Source organism: Gymnoscopelus braueri (genome assembly GCF_963280865.1).
Source record: "Gymnoscopelus braueri genome assembly, chromosome: 17".
Classification (NCBI taxonomy): domain Eukaryota; kingdom Metazoa; phylum Chordata; class Actinopteri; order Myctophiformes; family Myctophidae; genus Gymnoscopelus; species Gymnoscopelus braueri.
Genome location: NC_137617.1, coordinates 43,534,650 through 43,555,823, shown reverse-complemented (window position 1 = coordinate 43,555,823; position 21,174 = coordinate 43,534,650). Strand labels below are relative to the sequence as shown.

General features: G+C 38.6%; 2 long non-coding RNA genes across 3 annotated transcripts in view; both read left to right on the top strand.

Moving 5' to 3' along the window:
* Positions 1-21,174, top strand: part of LOC308105332 — a 64,924-nt gene that overhangs the window by 13,342 nt on the left and 30,408 nt on the right. The window lies entirely within an intron of this gene.
* LOC308105331 lies at positions 14,055-16,237 on the top strand. The gene is made up of 3 exons (XR_013934896.1): positions 14,055-14,108; positions 14,863-14,893; positions 15,745-16,237. It is a non-coding gene; the product is annotated as an uncharacterized lncRNA (long non-coding RNA).

The window sequence follows — 21,174 nt, the reverse complement described above, 5'->3', positions numbered from 1 at the left end:
AGGCAGAAAGAGCCGATCTACGAGCGCAGTACTCGCGACCCATGTTTGGTCTGTAGTGGAGCAGAACAAACAAGAGTTGAGAGATCGCAGGTGTATTTATACTGTGGTGATTGCAACAAGGATTGGCTGAGGTGAGTGGAGGCAGGTGTAGTGGATAGGGGTGATTATGAATGGGGAGTGGCTAATGAGTGAAGGTAGTGTGGTAGACAGGGAAGCGATTGAGGACGGGGAGTGGCTGTGATAACATAAGCAGAGGGTGGTCTCCACTCCTGAACCTACGTTGTAAACAACTACATATGTCAGTATTTATGGCTGATCAGTGAGATCAAAGAATCCCCAAGATTTGATAGATGTAACCAAAGGTTGCACACATGCAAGCGTGAATCATTTGATTATCTCATTTATTTAACCTGATGTTATTAATGATTTAATTTATCTACAAGTTATCTACATATTTACAAAAGTACCTGAGATAAAAAATGACTAAGGTGCCTGAGTATAGCAGCAATGTATGTATACTGTGCATGATATACTTATGGACGTTAAGGTGCTTAGAGAAAAAAAATCACACCCTGTGTGAAGTGGGCGGTGTCTTGCTAGCTAATCACAATACTGAATGGAGTCAACCAATCATGTACAAAAAATAAATACATTTATTGAAACACTCTTTATGATGGACGGAACCATAACTTGAAAAAAACAAATTAATGTTTTTTTTCAAGTTATGGTTTCTTATATAGGGCTATGCACATGTGTCATGTGACACTGACCAATCACAGTCCTGAATAGACTGTGATTGGCCAATCACAGCGCAGGATAATTGTACAAATTTCCTGGGCCCAGATCACAGCCCAAGATATTTGTACATTTTTCCAAATCTCACTTATAGGGGCGGTTTCACCGCCCAAAAAGAGCACAATAAAAAGACATGTGAAGTGTAGGAAGAATTAAGTCTACCCACTGTCAGCCAGTAGGATGGAGATGCACAGTGTCCAGGTAGGCCACTGCTGTATCTGTTCAAATGTCTTTGGCCCAGTTGATAGAAACCACTTCAAGAGTGCTGCTGATACACTCAGGACTTATACCACTGAACTTGCCTGTCAGCCCCCCATGTATGGTGCAACCACATGCATTTCCAGTGCTGAACCAATTGCATCAGTTTTGCAATGCAGCTGAAGAATGACTACATATATAACATGCATCCCACCGGGATGCACAATTACATTATAGAGCTAATCTGACTGATTCCAGCATACCTGCAAGGTGTCAACAAACGGCTCCATGTCAATTGTGAGGTGAATACTGTACATGTCAACCAGTTACCATATCTGTTGCCTGCTTGGACACCTGGTTGGACGATAAGGAGACCTTGACCTGACCTTTAGCACATAGGCCAAAGACTGACCGGCAATATATTCTACACCTATGAACACCCCCCCCCCCCCCCCCCACCCACGGTCCCCATATGAATCACCATAAGTTCACAGATTCTCTTAAAAATCAAGAAAATGTTCTAAAAACATTTTGTAAAAAAATGTAAAAGATGAAGTGTTTTCATTTGATAAAATGTTTATTAAGCCTTGGTACCGCCCCTGATCACCAGGTAACCAAAATCATTCATTTCTGTATAAAAAGAGGTAATTTCCTGCTTTCTTGTTTATACTTGAAAAAGACCGAAAGGGTCGAAACGTCGTATCTGCTGTTTGTTTGAATAAAACCTTGGAGCATAAAAGTGAGTTTCGAGCCCTATCTTTGTTTCATTATCACTGTTTTTACAGTTAAAGCTCAGCACCAAAGAACTGAGGATGTGCGTTATTTGTTTTTCTGGACAGTGTGTTTACCTACACAACGATATAGAGCAGTGGTTCTCAACCTGTGGGTCGGGACCCCCAGGGTGGTCCCCTCGTGATTTCCCTGTCACCTCAGATGACAGGGAAATGAAACGCAAGGTGTTGTGAGCTTGTAGATTGGCTATTTTCACAATATTTATCTGTGGAACCGAGTCAAACTAAATGTAGGCTAATGCCTCAACTCCTACAGTACATTCCAAGTGCTTATCAGGGTAGGGGGGGTCCCCAGTTCTAATATGATTATTTATATATCATTATTATTGAGGACCACTGAAATAGATGAGGAAAAATGCAGTCCTGCCTTGAGAATCACAAACTTAAGAGGTTGAATTTCCTAAAATGACGATTCAGTCTAAAAACTATGCAGCTATAAAAAAGCATAGCTAATATAATAACATTGTTTATAACCCTAAACTTTTGTTTTAAAACACAACATTTAGTTCAATTAATATTTGAACATGACATGTAGAATGACATGTAGTGACATGTCTGTTCTATTACAGCAGACTGTTACCCTAGAGCGCACACACACACGCACGCGCACGCACGCACGCGCACGCACGCACGCACGCACGCACGCACGCACGCACGCACGCACGCACGCACGCACGCACGCACGCACGCACGCACGCACGCACGCACGCACGCACGCACGCACGCACACACACACACACACACACACACACACACACACACACACACACACACACACACACACACACACACACTGTGAGACTATATACTGTATGTGTGTATATATAAATAATCTATTGCTTAGATGCATATTATAGACATCATGCAAACCAATTTGTATTTATTTTCCAGTTGACACATTTAGAGCTGGATATAATAGTAGGTCCTTCAGCGTGTTGGCCGTTTCTGCAAGTGTGTCACTGCTACCATTTACTTTTTTTAACACATTTATTAGATTTAAGAAGATTAAAGAGATCAATGTTTGGCTTTTTTCAGAATGCCAGGTGTGTGTGTGTGTGTGTGTGTGTGTGTGTGTGTGTGTGTGTGTGTGTGTGTGTGTGTGTGTGTGTGTGTGTGTGTGTGTGTGTGTGTGTGTGTGTGTGTGTGTGTGTGTGTGCGCGCGTGCGTTTTTCTTCTTTAAGGTCACATGTCTAGAGTCTGTCAGGGTGCTTGCTGTGACTAGTGGTGCTCAAAGTGGGGTCTGACTGGGGACCCCAGGCATAGACGCCGATTAATGCTCATGCTCACGTGTGCTAAAACCCCCCAAAAAAACACAAACACACTCAAAGTAATGAATTAATGCCATTGCACCGACATTATGAAAGAAGGCATTTATTGATGATCTCACAAAAGATAAGCGCTAATATATGTTTTTTATCTTTAAATTGTGGAGGAAACATCTCTCTCTGTCTCTCTCGCTGTACTTCTTCACGGCTTTGAATGCTATCAATGCACTGAATGGGACATTATCAAGTTTAATCAGACGATTGAATGGTCTAAGTAGGTGAAATACTGACCTACCCACATTTAATCAGACCGTTGACTGGGTGTAATCAAGAGATACTGACCTGCCCGGGGCAGAGCTCTGCCCACAACACGATTTATGATTACGTGCCTATCGGTACATAACTCGGACGATGCTGAGTCGGCTCAAGCGAACGTCACAATGTTCGGCACGGCGACTTGCTCGCTTTAGCTCACGCAGTCCAAAACTATACTTTATAGAAAACACCTCCGTCAATTACTGTATCTCTTGATTAGACCCAATCAATCGTCTGATTAAACGTAAATGCACTGAAGGTCCCATTCAGTGCATTGACAGCATCCGAGACGTGTGTGTGTGTGTGAGTCTTTCCACCTCGGAGGAAAGCCTGGTATGCGTTACTAAAGACCTGTGTGATCCGGTCTAGGCCACGCCTACTGGGGAAAAAAAATATCCTCTTTCCGGATTGTCGCGATCCGGTTTTGCGGTGCCGCTTTGTTTTGGTTCCCCAATCCCTATTTAAATGGAATAGAATTTCCCCGAGGGATAATACAGATGCTAAATAGTCTCCGGAAAGTACACTCACATTTATATTTAAAAAATTAGCAAAACTACGCCGCATCAAGGATTTTATTAGGACGGACCTATTTTGGGGTGAAGTCTTTCAGGATTCTGCGATCCGGTCACCTGATGACGCGGATGACGCCGATGGTGACGTAGGGCTACTTCCGCTCCCGACCGGATCATAGACCCGAAAAGCTTTGCTTCCCAGGCTACTGGCAGGTAGGAAGCACACCTTGTGCTGTGTGAAGCTACAGAGAAAATCCACGCGTGAAAACATGCTAAAAGTACTAAACGGTATCTTTCTCCGTCTGCAGCTACGCATGCACACACGCACACACACGCACGCACACACACACACACACACACACACACACACACACACACACACACACACACACACACACACACACACACACACACACACACATTATGAGGCATTCATGTTCATTAATTGCCAAAATAGTAGATCTACAAGGACAGACCACATCACAATGACACTGACTTGTGAGCTTGTGTAGATATTTTTGTGTGACATAATCGTATGACTAAAGTATAACATAGATCTTGAGTGGTTAATATAAGCATTTAGTCAATCAATTAGGATAGTATAGGATTATTATTGTTTGCCATTCTTAGATTTGTATAGACATAATTACTTGCAACACACCATGCATAGTTTGCCGTTTAATGTTCTTCAGATAGCTAGCAACCATTCTGAACCATTTTGTGATAGAAGCCATGAAGGCATAGTCCTCTGTTGTGCTCACCACATCACCGGCTTCTTCACATGCTAAACTGTCCTTCTACAAGTCCCATCAAGATTAGCACGCTCTCTGTGCCACCCTGTGCCAACCACTCACCTATCTCCAATCAAGCTGACAACTCCTCCCCTGCCAACCACCGGGGTATTTAAACCCAGCTTTCAAAAATGGTGGTGTGCATATTATTATAATTTGAGGACCACCGGCCCATTAATGGTCAGCCCACCAGGCATATGCCCGGTATGCCAGCTGTCCAGTCCACCCCTGCCTGTATTTAAGTACACTTTTGAGTTATTTTTTAGTTTACTGGAATATTTCCAATGGTCTATACTTTTACTTTTATTCCACTACATCTCAGAGACAAATATTGCACTCTTACTCCACTACAATGATTTGAAAACTTTAGTTACTCGTTACTTTGCAGATATACATTATTACATTATACATCATACATAACTTTAGCCCTATTTTATACATTGGCTATTTGAAAATAGCCGATCTACAAGCTCACAATGCGTCGCATCGCGACACGCTGTGAGCTTGTAGATCCAATGATCTTTTACTTTTAAGTATATTTTGATGCAAATACTTTTGTTCTTTTACTCAAGTAACATTTTTAACACAGGCCTATTACTTGTAACAGAGTATGTTTATATTGTGGTATTGCTACTTTTACTTAAGTAAAATATCTGAGTACTTCTTCCACCACTGGCTGATAGACTCTAACCCCCTTTGACCCCTTTGAACACTTGAATGTTAAATATTGAGATAAAACCAAAGACAAAAAGTTTCAATCTTCTGTCATTCTGATGGAATTCAGCTGAGATGGTTTAGCAAAGGAAGAGATATATTGTGAGGTTGTGTTGACGGTGTGTTTGCCCACACAACGATATAGATCAGTGGTTCTCAACCTGTGGGTCGGGACCCCCCCAAAAAAAACAGAAAGAGAAGACCATTACTGCATCAAAAGTAATCAACGTTTTGAAGAAAAATCTAAACGGGTCAAACATTGGCCAAATTATCAAATAATTTAAGAAAGGCAAAAATTGTGAAAATAACCAATAGCTCACAACGCCTTGCCTTGTTTTGACAGGGTGAATTTATGATTGCCTACAGGCAGCGCGTCTGGATTTATCTATATGCTCTCACGCAATGCCAATAAGACGATAAGATGATAAGATTTACAGATTTATTTATCTCCCCTGAAGCCAACAACCAGTCCTGTCTCTGCAGTCAGGCCTTGAGGACATCAAATGTTGCATGGCACACACGTTTATACAGCTGCCTTCCTGTCCTGTTTGGCTCCCTCACAGTCACTCCATCACAGGGAATACCGTGATGGAGGTCTTCGCAACCTGCCCACACTTGTTAAACCCAATGTGAAACACCTTGGTGGGATGTTTGATTCTGCCTTTAACAAGCAGGTAAAAGCAATAGAAAAAATTGGGCAATTTTTCTCGGTCTAACGTAGACCTTGAGAAAGTCCTCCATGCCTTTATATCCTTTCGCTTGGGTTACTGCAACTCCCTGTAGACAGTGCAGGCTTAATGCAAGGATTTACGGTGCTATAGCACTAACGGCAGGGCAAAGTGAAAGAACACTCTACTATTGCGTAAAAAGTGCTGAAATATTGAAACAATGGCCGCTGAAGAAGCGGTAAAACGGTAAAACGTGTCAGCAAGTTTCATGCCTGTCGGCCAAACGAGGCATGACTTATGCCTGTTTAAAGTTTGCATTTAAAAAAAAAAATTATAGCGCCCCCCTTTGGCCAATTGGAGTAAGATTGGTATCAGTGATAGAAATGACCCTATACATTACTGCAAAGTTTCAAAGAAATGTGAGTCTGCATGTATGTGTTGGGGGCAGATGAATAATTTTCATAAAACTGCAATATTCATTGGCTCATAAATGTTACATTTTTTGGAAAATCCGCCACTACAGTTTTGTCGGCATAGGTCCAAAGTTTATGTGTAAAAGGTTTTGTGCAGATTTCTCAAAAATCCCAGGAGGAGTTTGATTTTAACAGTTTTTCATATAATTCAAAATGATGGGAGATCTATAGGTCAGAGGTCAAAAGTCAGACCACGAAAGTTGTCAGGCATGAGGAGACGCATGTGTGTATTGAACTTTCATGGCTGTAGGTCAAACAGGGCATGAGTTGTACCTGTTCAAAGTTGGCATTTTCAATTGAGTGCTACAGTGCAACCCTTTGGCCAATGGTTGTGAGTTTCGTGCTTTGGCCGTTTGGCATAGCCATTGCATGACATAATCACATGACTAAAGTGTAATGTAGCGCATAAGTGGTTAATAGAAGCAAGTAATCAATCAATTAGAATAGTACATGATTAATATTGTTCGTTTGATGGATTGATTCATCGTCATGGCGGTCAATTGTCAATCTTCAGGATATATCAGTTATCAAACTGGCCCAGACATAAAGAATATAAATGAGTAATTACAGAACAAACCCCTGGGGGGAAGCAGGAGATGAACAAAGCTCACCTCACATGCTCTCATTCAGCCTCACCGTCTTCTTTTGGAGAGGATCCAATCAACACAACTAGAGTCAACATCAAAGTAGTTTACCACAAACAGGCGGGGTTGAATAGTGTTGAAAGATGATGGAAAATCTACAAACAGCTTTGCATGATTTTGAATAAAAGATCACGCAAGGTGACAATAGCGTGCTGTACACCCTGCTCCTCCTATATGCAAACTGCAACCGATCAAGAGGGTATTTTGTCCAGATGTTCCTGTTTAATCAGTTTCTCAACAGACTATTATGATCAGGGAGGTCAGGGCAACTGGCATGCAGTCACCTTTTGGGTGGTTGTTCTGTGTGCGTGCGCATGTGTGTACATGTGTATTGCTTTTAATATAATTCTGTCAGATTTATTTTTCTCTCAGTGTAATTGTAGTGCCCCAGACAAGACGCGGCCACAACAACTCTGCCAACAGGGCTCAGCTCTATTGGCACAGTAGGTTGTGCGTCGGTTTGTCGAGTGGGAGACTGGGGGGTCGATCCCAGCTCGGCGCGAATTACTACATCATGTTCGAAAATGTGTTCATGAAATCAAACTGTGGTTTAGTAGATAAATCAAATGTCTAAATGATAAAATATAGTACAATAAGGATATTTTGAAACAACAAATTCAGTGGGCTTATTTATCATGCATGTCAAAGTAGGACTAGCTGCTGATCTACAACCTTATCATCATTACTTTTAATGAAATGAAAAACAGTTTTGCTGACATGGGTCCAGGTCGCTTTGATGCCTAATTGACTGGCCTTTAAAGATGGACCTTATCTCAGACTATTATGATTGTCTTACTTACTGTAGGTCTGTTCCCAAACTCATTCAACTGATGTCTTGTCTCATTAGATGTGGTTGAAAAATAGTAGTAGCTTAATAAACACGTAACACATGTGTACCATTGATATGCTGCCAGAGTCAATCCGGTGTTAATTCACACTGCCCCACTCATTTGTTAGTTTCCAGAGTTGTGGTTTCCGTTAAGGTGAACGTCTCAGACCATGCTTAGTATGATGTAAGGTATGCCAGTGGAACAATGAAAGAATGAAGGCAGCTATTAGCAAACATTACTTCTAGCTGTCTGTCTTGTCTTGCATCCTCAACTGATGCGATCATGTACTGGTACCAACACAACAACTATCCTGCAACATATTAATGAGCAAGTCATCCCGACACTTTACGAGTCACCAAAATCATTCAAACAAATTATTTAAAAAAAAACATTCTTAATATTTAGGATAGATTATGTACACATTATAACCAAAATACAAAATGTGCCATGGACACGGACAAGTCTTGCTACGGACACATTTGTGTACGGACATGTAGATGACCCCTGGCACCACCTACGTAGATGCACTGCGAGGTGACATTTTAGCTAACAACACTGTAGAGCTCAAGACCCTGATGTTAGATAGGAGAGTGTGGAGGGCAGCGATTCAGGAGTCCCGAGTTGGTGTTGGCTAGACCGCACTCTCGCATCGCATCGCATCGCAGAATTTGGCCACCAAAACAGTGTAATAAAAATAGATATCCAATATTCCCTCTTTAAAAACCTTTGACTACAACATGTGTGCAAAATGAAAGAAGAATGTTGAATCTGGCTTCATCCAGTGTTCAGAGTTTGGGTCTGGAAAGTTATGCAAATTAGGGCATATTTGCCCCCCATATAATGCCTAATTTGCATGCCCACTCATTTGATTTGATTTATTTGAAAAATAAATAAAATCAAATGCGTGGGCATGCAAATTATATAATGTCTATTATATATATTATATATATATTATATAAAATATAATGCCTAATTTGCATGCCCACTCATTTGATAATGAAATCTTGTCTGGTTCATGGACTAACATGAAGGCCCCAAGTACACGTGAGATACAGATAGGTTAAACGAGGACACTTTCTAATGACAGAAAGAGGGGGTAAATTAATGGCAAGATAACAATTATTGTTAAACAGTGGAAGGTGAGAATTGAATAAGTGTAAATATTATCATAACTGGATGATCTTTTAGTTAGAGAAACATGTGATGTAATCAAGTGAGAACAGATTGAACTGTTGAGGAAGGTACCTGAAGAAAAATAGAAAATAATGTGTATAGGAGGGAGTAAGGAGGCCGTAGGCATACTAAGAGCTAGTCCTATGAATATACATTTTGTATATTGGTTATAATGTGTACAGTAAATATCTATCCTAAATATAAACATTAATCTTTTAAAGAATTAGTTTGAATAATTTTGGTGTCTCGTAAAGTGTCAGTCATGCTCATTAATATGTTGCAGGAGATTTGTCATTTTGGTAGCTGTACATGATTGCATCAGGTGAGGATGCAAGACAAGACAGACAGCAAGACGTAATGTTAATAGCTGGCTGCCTTTAATCAGTATGAGTTTGGGAACAGATGTCATCAGACAAAAGACAATAATTGCAACAACTATGCAATGAAAGTGAAGAAAGGGAACTTAAAAGACACTTTCTGACAAAAAAATATAATAATAATAAGGAACTGAAATCTCAGCCATGTATTTGTGTACTATACATGGAACTGCGATCTCATCAGAATTCGAAGTATTTGTCTCATCAGCGAGAACTGCACCATTTTTCCTGACCGATTCCTGTTCTTCCATTTCTCCAGTTTTTCACCTGTTTTTGGGGGATTTCATCCGTTCTGTGTGGCAACCCATGTGTCAAAGGCCCCTATACCTCCCCTCACACACCTCACTCTTTTGCAGCCATTCATGTTAATTTGCTAGTTCATTGAGTTTTTGATATGCAAATCACCATGGCAGTATTTGATAGTTTCTTTTGTTGGAAGGTGTGAGTGCTGTCTCTCTCCGTCTCTGTCTCTGTGTCTCTGTCTCTGTCTCTGTGTCTCTGTCTGTGTCTCTGTGTCTCTGTGTCTCTGTCTCTGTGTCACTGTCTCTGTCTCTGTCTCTGTGTCTCTGTCTCTGTCTCTGTCTCTGTCTCTGTCTGTGTCTCTGTCTCTCTGTCTCTCTGTCTCTCTGTTTCTGTCTCTATCTCTATCTCTATCTCTATCTCTGTCTCTGTGTCTCTGTCTCTGTCTCTGTCTCTGTCTCTGTCTCTCTGTCTCTCTGTCTCTCTGTCTCTGTCTCTGTCTCTGTGTCTCTCTCTCTCTTGCTATGCATGCCACTTTGATTCTGGCACACACCCCAAAAAAAATATTTTTTCTGAGCGGCAGTGGCTCAGGGGTAGAGTGGCCGGGTAGTGTGAACTGGAAAACCGCAAGGTTCCCAGTTCGATCCTGGGCTGGGGCACTCCCCTAGAGTTAGTGTCGAAGTGTCCTTGAGCAAGACGCTGAACCCCTAATTGCTCCCGATGAGCAGGTTGGTGCCTTGCATGGTTTCCTCCGCCATCGGTGTATGAATGTGTGTGTGAATGGGTTAATGGCACAATCAATGTAAAGCGCTTCGGATAGAAGCGCTATATAAATGCACCATTTACCATTTATAATCATGCATAAACTATCTCTTTGCATTATTTGAATTAGCGGTCTAATAAGATGAACACTTAGTGACTAAATAGATCTCATGCCCACAATGACACTCTTCTGTTCTAACCTTCTTGAATTAGCACTCACGTCACAAATGTGTTTTGTTTTGAGCTTATAGTTAGTATATATATATATATATATATATACGCGCGCACACACACACACACACACACACACACACACACACACACACACACACACACACACACACACACACACACACACACACACACACACACACACACACACACACACACACACACACAGTGTGTGTATATATATATACGTACGCTGCACGCACGCACGCACACAGTGGCTCAGTGTTTGTGGCAAAAGTGTTTGTGCAGAAATACTCGTCTATAGTTTTAAAATGTGTAGCACACTGGCATAGACACTATGGCACATTACATTTAGGGCTACTCATTTGAGTTTCTGGTAAAAAGAATATTGACCAGTTCTGTCCGTGACAAAAATAAAATATTGGTGAAAAGGTCCATCACAAGCTGGCATGGTGATGACCCCTGCGAGCATCATTATTGCTAGCGGTGCTAGGTGGGGAAACACAGCATTAATTTCCAGTAAAGATCACCCCTATAAGGGGGACAGAGAAATGTTAGGATAGGTCAATGAGCTAGAGGGAGGTGATAAGGCGCCGGGTCAAATTAGGCTCTTAAAATGTCGCGCATAGAGGGACATTTGGGCTCTTGTGTGCTGAAGTTAGATACCTATTCATCTGCTAAGAGTAGGCTTAGTCATGTCACCCAGAATAGAGACTTAGTCTCCTGAGTTGTGCTGACATGGCAGGAAGGTACTTAACCCTCGTAGGGTCTTCGTGTTTTAGTCACACACAGGGCCTTCGGGTCACTTTGACCCGAAGGCCCTGTGTGAAAATTTTAATTTTCATGAAAATGAAAATTTTCATTTTCATATCACATGTTTAGTACAGTAAATAAGGCAAATAGAAGAAGTTTCATAGAGAACAAAAAATGTTTACATACTTTTAATTCATGTTGAAAATGTTAAACCGGGTCAAAAGGACCCGAGGACCCTACGAGGGTTAAATAACAGACAGGGTTGTTAAAATTTGCCAATAATTTTAGTGCACCATTGTAATAGAGCTCCCAACTTAGTGATAGGCAGGGTAAGGAGCCTTATATCCAATTAGTAGGTTGTAACTATGAGAGGATAGGATTGATCACCTTATATCCCCTCTGGTCCAAAAGACAACAGAAGGTTAAGGAAAGTAAGGGAAAGTATAGGAAGTTATTATTGATTTGATTATCAGGGTTTTTCAAATGACATTGCTACTATATATGTCTATGAAATTAACTCAAGGACCCCAACGGAAACAAGTCCGCAAGGACTTTTTTGGCCGGACCTTTTAGACAAAAGCATTATAAATGTAACTGTGTTGTTTTACATTATTTTGCCTAATAAAAATGTCAATCAATTTCAATCAAACATATAGATTGAATAATTGAGGTTAATCACTGAGCTACATCTTTCAGTGGGGCTTTAGTTGTCAAATGACGAGCGCTAAATGTAAAATGATAATGAGCCATAGTGTCTATACCAGTGTTCTACACATTTTAAAACTATTAGACTAGTACGTCTGCATAAACACAAGTGCAACAAATACTGAGCCACTACACACGGAAGAGTAAAGTTAGAACAGTGCCCCAGCAGTTTCAATGTGGGCATGAGTTCTATTTAGCCACAGCCTTTTCATCTTATTATAGACCCCTAATTCAAATAATGCAAAGAGAATAAGTCAATAGTTTAATATGTATAATTATGAAAAAGGTGTAATGCACATCAAATAATAATAAAAGCATTATTTATGATTAACATACTGATGATTGCACTTGACTTGATATTTTTAGCATTGTTTTGAGCAATGGTTGGAATTTCAGTTCCTTAGTCTCAGTTCTCTGTCAGTTCCAGGTAAACAAATGCATATGGCTGAGATTTCAGTTCCTTTTTCTCAGTTTTATGTCTGCTGGAAAGGTCTAGTCAAATGACTTGTGGTTTGTCAGAAATTGTCTTTCTTCCCAAACTCATTCAACTGGTGTCTTCTTGTCTCATTAGATGTGGTTGAAAAATAGTAGTAGCTTAATAAACAGGTAACACATGTGCACCATTGATTCACACTGCCCCACTCATTTGTTAGTTTCAAGAGTTGTGGTTTCCGTTAAGGTGAACAAGTATTCGATGTTGATCCAGGGCCATCAACTGTGACCTTTTTGACAATAACATTCAGCTTCAAAGATTAGGACATGGAGCTAACTTTAAACTGAGGCCACCTGTTCTAAAAATAATAAATCAATACATTGAATGCATAGAGTAACTGTCATAAAGGGCGTTTTGATTACAGTGATTACACATAAGTATATGTTTGTGCAGAGACCGGCAGACCCCCCCCCCCCCCCTTGCGAAGTGAAAGTATCAATTTTGCAATGTAGAAATACTCTGTTACAAGTACAAGTCCGGTAGAAAGTACTCATTATGCAGAATGTCCCATTACGTTTTCAAATGTATAAAAGATCTTTTGAAAATAGCAGATCAACAAGCTGTAGATCTGCTATTTTCAAATGACCGAAATGTATATAGGGCTGAAGTGGTTAGTGTATGTTTTGTAATAATAATCAAAATCTACAAAGCAACTATTAACTACAGTTTTCTAATAATTGTAGTGGAGTAAAAGTAGGCTACAATATTTGCCTCTGAGATGGAGAAGTAAAAGTACTGAAAATTGCAAATACTCCAGTAAAGTAAAACTACCTCAAAATTGTACTTAAGTACAGTACTTGAGTAAATGCTACTTTCCACCACTGTGTGTGTATTGTTTGTTTAGGGTTAGGGAGTAAAGTTCTAACAACCTACTTCAGCCCCTCCCCTTTCTGCTCCCAATAAAAGTCCTCCACATCCTCATCTCCTTTCCTTTCTGATCTCCTCCACACAGGTGAGTGTCATACTCTGTTTCATGTAACAGTTAGAATAAGAATTTCTAATCATTCATATTTTATACTTTTGTTATTCATGATATTCTGGTTGCACGTGTAAACGTGTATATTTTCATACACTGGCTATTATGACATTGTTTTTGACTAAACTTGCCATCTATTGATCTAAACTAATATCTTCCCGTTTCATTTAATTTCATTTGTATACGAGTTGAAGCACCATGAATGTTAATCTGGATGATGAACTTGTACTTTATTGCATATTGTTAGTAAAGTGTTGCAGTATCTCTAGGCTATGTATTCAAGTGATAAAATAACACATTTATCACGTTGTGATTTTTAGTCTATTGTTGCAACTGTCGCAAGTGTCATCAATGTTAACATGGATGATGTGTTTGTATTTGTTCATGACAGACACATCAGTAAAAACATCCTGGGTCTGTTTTTCAACACAAACACACAACGTAAGTCTCTGTGAAACATTCTAATGTTTTTTGTATATATGCATGTTTTATTATACAGTAGGCTTATCTGTCATGTAAAGCTGAATTTGATGATAACTCTGAAAAATTAGCAAAAATCTTTTGAAAATAGAAAGAATAGAAAAAAAGATAATTTTTTAGGCTATTTATAATTTTTCAGAGTTATGAATCAAATTCAGCTTTACACGACATATATGCCTATAATAAAACATATTAAAGTAGTAGTAATAATAAATAATCATAATCAAATAAATATAAAAAATATATAAAAGAAAGAATATCATGGAGGCCAACCGAGTCAATTCATAAAAGTAAAATAGTAGTTATCACAATCACAACAATATATATAAAGAAAATCCCATTGATCAGTCACAGTAAAAAGAAAAATACATTTCATATACTATATAGTTATAAATAAATATAAACCCACGGCCAGGATGGCCTATGTATTTCTTGCTTGGTATCCATAGAAACCTGTATAAATCCTATGTATAAGCTGCGTGCATGCTCACATAGTAACTAAGACCGATGTTATAGATAATACAGAAGGTTATGCAAAGAGGGGAAAGAAAGAAAGAAAGCAATGTTTAGCCCTTAGTTCTAATGTTACATGATTTTCTCATAATACACAACATTGCTATATTCATATTGTGTAAATTGTTTAAGTGTGTATTTATCACAGTTTTTCTCTGTCCTCTCTTTGCCGTTTTCTCTTTCTCTCTGGTGGTTAATTTAGTGGACATCTAGTGGAATCTCAACAATCAAAGGTAGGTAGGTCAATTGAATGATCAATTTAAAGAGCCTTGAGCGTTTTTAAATGCACTGTAGGTATTTACGTTGAAATTAAATCTATTTAAGTTGAAAGACTTTATATTTAGTACTTTTTGTACTCAAAGTCAACTCAATCATTTGATCCACTTTTCCATCCTGATGCTACTTTTGAAATATTGTCATAATTGTTTGTACAAATCCTCTTCAGAAAAGGCTGCTCGGTTATTGTGTTTACAGACAATATCAGTTTTTACTTGAATTGATATGGTTTTGTATGCACTGACCCATGTGTCTCTATGTAAATAAATGAATCTGAATGGGTTTTGACCAACCAAATGTAGATATATCACAATAATGTGTTGCCCACAAGTTTAAACATTTTAATCCCATTTTAATCCCCCTTTTAATAAAAGTACAAAAGTATTTGCATCAAAATATATTTAAGTACCAAAAGTAAAAAGTACTCATATGCAGAATGTCTCATTTTACAAGTTTATAAAATGTATAAAATGCATGAAAATCTTTTGAAAATAGCAGATCTACAAGCTCGCGACGCATTGTGAGCTTGTTGATCGGTTATTTTCAAATGGCCGACATATATCTGAAGTGGTTAATGTTTTGTAATAATAATCAAAATCTACAAAGTAACTAGTAACTAAAGTGGTCAAATAATTGTAGTGGAGTAAAAGTATAATATTTGCCTCTGAGATGTAGTGGAGTAGAAGTAAAAGGACTGAACATGAAATACTCCAGTATAAAGTATAAGTACCTCAGAATTTTACTTACTCAAGTACAGTATTTGAGTAAATGTACTTAGTTACTTTACACCACTGTCTGTTTGTAACAGGAATCAACCATGGCTCTTACCAAACAACTGGTCCTTGGAGTTCTGGAAGACCTGGACAACGATGAGTTTGCAGCATTTAAGTGGAATCTGCGAGAGCCTGACAACTTTCCAGACAAGGATGCAGTCAAAAAGGGTGCGGTGGCGGAAAATGTAAAAAGGAACGACATCTCCGATATGCTCTTCCAGAAGTACACTGAGCTCCCTAAACTAAAGAAGATTATGAATAGTATTCTAAAGAAAATCAATAGGAACGATCTGCTCTTTAAGTAATTATCTGGGGGAAGAATCTATAGCAGAACAGTAAAAGAAAAAAAGGTTTAGATTTTGATACAAAGCTAAACTTGAGTTGGAACAAAGCACAACTTGTTTTTCTTTTTCCTAACTCTTTACAACTTTGGATTTTGAAATGCATTGTTGTATCTTTTTAGAGCAAAATAATAAAAGTTCACAGACCGTTACTTAATACAATAAAGCAAAGTTTCCAGAAATGTCATCCATACCTTTGTCCTCTTTGAAATGTATACACTTGACACACTTGATTTATTGGCAGAAACATATGAATAGTAAGTAGAGAAACCAACCAAAAATGTGTTATCACAAAAGTAGGTTATTTGAGTGTCCCAGTCCCTACTGTATATTGTAGGTTCCATGCACTTCAAACACTGATATTGTATACAGGATCATACTTTGATTTGACTGTGTCTTCCTGTTATTTGACCTGTTCTGTGTGTGTTCCTTTCTTCTCTATTTTCTCCTCCTGTAACAGTAATGTTGAGAGCATCACACTAAAACATACTCTTTTACACCTGTAGGTCTAATTGTTTGATGTGACTATGAAGTTGTTCTAGAGCTTGTTCTAGAGTTGTTCTAGAGCAGTAGCCTCGCCTGTAACCACATTTAAAACAACACCTTGGATCTAGACGATTTAATAGATTCAAAATACCAAAACCAATAACCACAACAACGTGCATGCAATATATAGGATAGCGGACATTAAATACAGTGATTATAAGTATTGATTTAGGACCAAAATTACAAGTGAATATTGCACAGAAAGTTTTGCTATTTCCGCCTATTTAAGGCCTTATATAAAAGGCTGCTGAATGCTGATTCACAATAGAACCAAATATTGGCATTCTGATTGTTTTGGGATGTAGGCCGCACTACCTGTAGACCATCTGTGCAAGTATGATGTAAAAACAACCAGCAGGTAGAAAATGACAGAGGATTTACTTGGAACTCCCTCTTTCAGGGTAGGCTTTTTTTTTTTGCCTATGTGGTGAGTCACTTCAAGGATCAATTTCATGACTTTTGCAGTAAAAGTTAAACTTGGGACAATCCATTTCATGAAGGGGGCATCTTAAAAATATGAAAAAACAATGTCCCGTTTAGTTCTACCCTGGGTAGGGGTATCTAAAAAAATAAGGCTCTTTGTTAGGGTTTGTTCCTGCACTACATGGCCACTTGAAGTCCCAGAGTCCGAGAGGGAGACCTGTTCTTGACAGAGCTGACAGCAGGGTGCAGCACAAACCACTAGATTTGGCCACTAGATGGAGACATCACTACATTTTCTCACACAGGATGCTACAGATGACACTAGCCTGGCTCCAGACCATAGACCCCACTCACTGAGAATCAGGCTAAACTTCACCTGGACTTCCAGCCTGATCCAGGACCCCAACAACAACCCATGGAACACCAGGGTGGTCCTGAGGAGAATCCATGAGTTTGTCTGTACGAAAATATTTTAAAACAAAACACTATTGTTAAAAAATAAAATAAATGACAGGAATTAGTTACACTTTATTAAATTTTCTCACAGGTTCCCCATCCAAGCAGGACAACAAGAGGCCTCCTGGATCTCTCTCTCTCTCTCTCTCTCTCTCTCTCTCTCTCTCTCTCTCTCTCTCTCTCTCTCTCTCTCTCTCTCTTTTGGTTTAGTTAAGTTTATATTTGTGTTTTTTGTAGTTAAGGGGGAAGAGCTGGGTTCATAAATGGTCCATTGCGTGGTTAGCCATCTTTTGTTCTTTTTGACTGGGATCTCATTGCCCAATTGTGTTTGTTATTTATATTAAATTTTGCATGGCCATTGAGTATGCTTCATATAATTTGTTTGGTCATTGAGTGTGCTTTATCTTTTGTTTTCTCTCTCTTTTGTACATTGAGTATGCTTTCATATTTTATTTAAAGTAAACTAACGGTTGTATAAATAGGCTGGTAGTTTAAGTTTGTAATATGTTGTGCAATACATTTTGCATTTTAAATGACAATCACATCAAGTTTCATATTTGTTTTGTATTTTCTCTTTGGCTTTAGTGTGAAACATATGAAAAGCTCTTCATTCCAATAACTGAATATTGACCATAAAGTCAAGAAAAAGAGTTATAATAGATTTATTTCAGGGTTGTCTGACAATGGGAAAATGTGATGACAACTGTGGACATTTAGTGGAAATGATAATATTAAATTATATGATAAGAAATAATTTACCAAAGAACAAATAACAAGAAAGTGAACGAGAAATCTCATGTTTTTCCCTTCAATCCACAGACAACTACAACAGAGAATTGTCAGAGAATAATCTTTAAAACAATTTTGATTAATTTCTTTAACAGCATCATGATGTTACATTTGTCCTTTTTATATCGTTGCCGTCAGGCAGAAACCTCCTATCTCCATATTCTTAACTTCTTGTGTTTTTTTCCCCGTAAATTAATGCAATACTTGATATTACAGCACCGCACAAAAGCATAAAAAGTAGCAGATCCATAAGATCGAAACGCACACATTTTGAGCTTGTAGATCTGCTACTTTTGCAGCTTTCTGCAATTTAAATCCTGGAAAGAAATAGTTTTGGACATACTGTATGAGGTTTACACCAGACACCGTCTAAAGTTGTGTTCGATTTTTTCACATTGCCATCTCTCACATAAACATAAACGTTCAGATTTCAAATATAAAGTGCTTACCACCGAGCCACGGATGTTACAAGGCGACGCGAACCGCGATAAGTACTCGTATCTCCCATATTGTTCAATAAAAAGCATTTTAATCCCATCGCCGGCCATTTTCTCCAAATTGTCTCCGATACTTTCAACCATGCGACACTAATGGTTGGGAGGTGTATTGCACTCTGATACATTACAAAAAAAAAAGGAAAAAAAAGAAAATGGCTAGTGATGGGATTAAAATGCTTTTTATTGAACAATACGGGAGATACGAGTACTCATCGCGGTCCGCGTCGCCTTGTAACATCCGTGGCTCGGTGGTAAGCACTTTATATTTGAAATCTGAACGTTTATGTTTATGTGAGAGATGGCAATGTGAAAAATCGAACACAACTTTAGACCAGGGGGACTCGGCACCATGACTGTCATGGTATGACAGTCATGTTTCAGGGCTAGTAGATCTGCTATTTTTGAAAAATCTTGAAGGGGTCGTGGTGAGACTTGTCCATGTCCGTGGCAAATAGGCTACTTCAGTAAAAAAAAAAAAAATATATATATATATATATATATATATATATATATATATATATATATATATATATATATATATATATTGTTTGTTTTTTTCAAAACATATTTTTCATAAATATTTTTGTTATATGTTTTTCTCCATAATAATGTAAATAAAAAACATATATACTCTAGATACACTTGATCCAATCTTTTCTGAATTTTATTTAGTTATAGGGTCATGAACACAATGCATGATTTGCCTAATAGGTTGCACCTGCAGACCTGCAGGCTTGCACACAACATGACAAAGGTGTTTGCACCAACAACGTCAATCTCGTGGGAAAGTGGAGATATTTTACTAAATGCACGTTTTCTGCCTTTAAATGTCAAATGGATATGAAACTAGAGGACAATTAGCTGACCCCAAGTTAATTATTGGGTGAGTAAAAGCAAGCTTTACAGCTTTTTTTCAATATAATCCCAAAGAGTCCCCTCCGCAGGAGAGCATGGACATGTTCTATGGCTGATATAGGTTTTGTTTACATAAATGTAGCCTACTGCTGCTGGCTATTGGGCACATAGTATAGTAATATGTAGTAGGTTATTGTCTCAATGTCGACTGTGGAATTCGGCGCGACTGCTTTCAGAGAGAGAGAGAGAGAGAGAGAGAGAGAGAGAGAGAGAGAGAGAGAGAGAGAGAGAGAGAGAGAGAGAGAGAGAGAGAGAGAGAGAGAGAGAGAGAGAGAGAGAGAGAGAGAGAGATGTTTCTCAACCTCTGGGTCGGGTCCCCACATGATTTTTGGGGGGGGGTCTCCAGATGACAGTAAAGTGACAATTTAAGGACTTTTGATACCTAATTACCAAAAATACCAAAACAAATTAAAAAAGACCATCACTATATCACAAGTAATCATCAAACTAGCAGATCTACAAGCTCACCGCCTCGTCTCGGAGGGTGGTGAGCTTGTACAGTAGATTAGCTACTTTCACTATATTTCTGTGTGGAACCGAGTCAAATCTATATGTAATGCCTTAACTCATACAAGTCCAGTTCAAATATGATTATTTTGGGGGGTCCCCAGTTTAAATATGATTATTTTGGGGGGCCGTGGCCTGAAAATGTTGAGAACCACTGAGATAGAACAGACAGAGAGTGAACACACCTTATTTAATTGTACATACATTGTTTTGTTTTGATTTTGTTCCACTTTTGCTTTGGCAATACAAACGTATGTTTTTTCAGAAATAGACAGAAAAATAGACAGAGAGAGAGGGGGGGGGGGCAGAGGCAGATAGGTAACTTTAGTTGTCAGTGTTTTTCTGTCTTTGCAACATAGCTGCATTATTGTTTACAGTCAGAGCATTTAATTGCTGTTATTCACATAATAACGTTGACCATGTGGTCCTTAAAATAATATAGCCTATAATAGTTGGTCAAATATTAGCCTTCCCCATTCTCTGCCTATGGTTTCTGTTAATATTATTGACCACTTATTATGTATGTCCATGGCAAAAATCTAATTTAAAGAAAATGTCCATGACAGTGAAGTGACAATTTAAAAGGTCCTTACCTTTTTAATACCAAAAACAAAAAACAGAAAAAAGACCATTACTGCATCAAAAGTAATCAGCACATTTACTAACGGGTCAAACATTGGCCAAATTGTCAAAAAATCTAAGAAATGCAAACATTTTCACAATATTTATCTGTGGAACCGACTAAATGTAACTCCTACAGTACATTCCAAGTGCTTATCAGGGTGGGGGGTCCCCATTACAATTATGATTATTTTGGGGGGTCCCCAGATAAAAAAATATGATTATTTTGGGGGGTCCCCAGTTCTAATATGATTATTTTGGGGGACACAAACTGAAAAGGTTGAGGACCACTGATATAGGTGAGGGAAAATGCAGTCCTGCCTTGAGATGCACAATCTTAAGAGGTTGAATTCCCTAATATAACCATGAC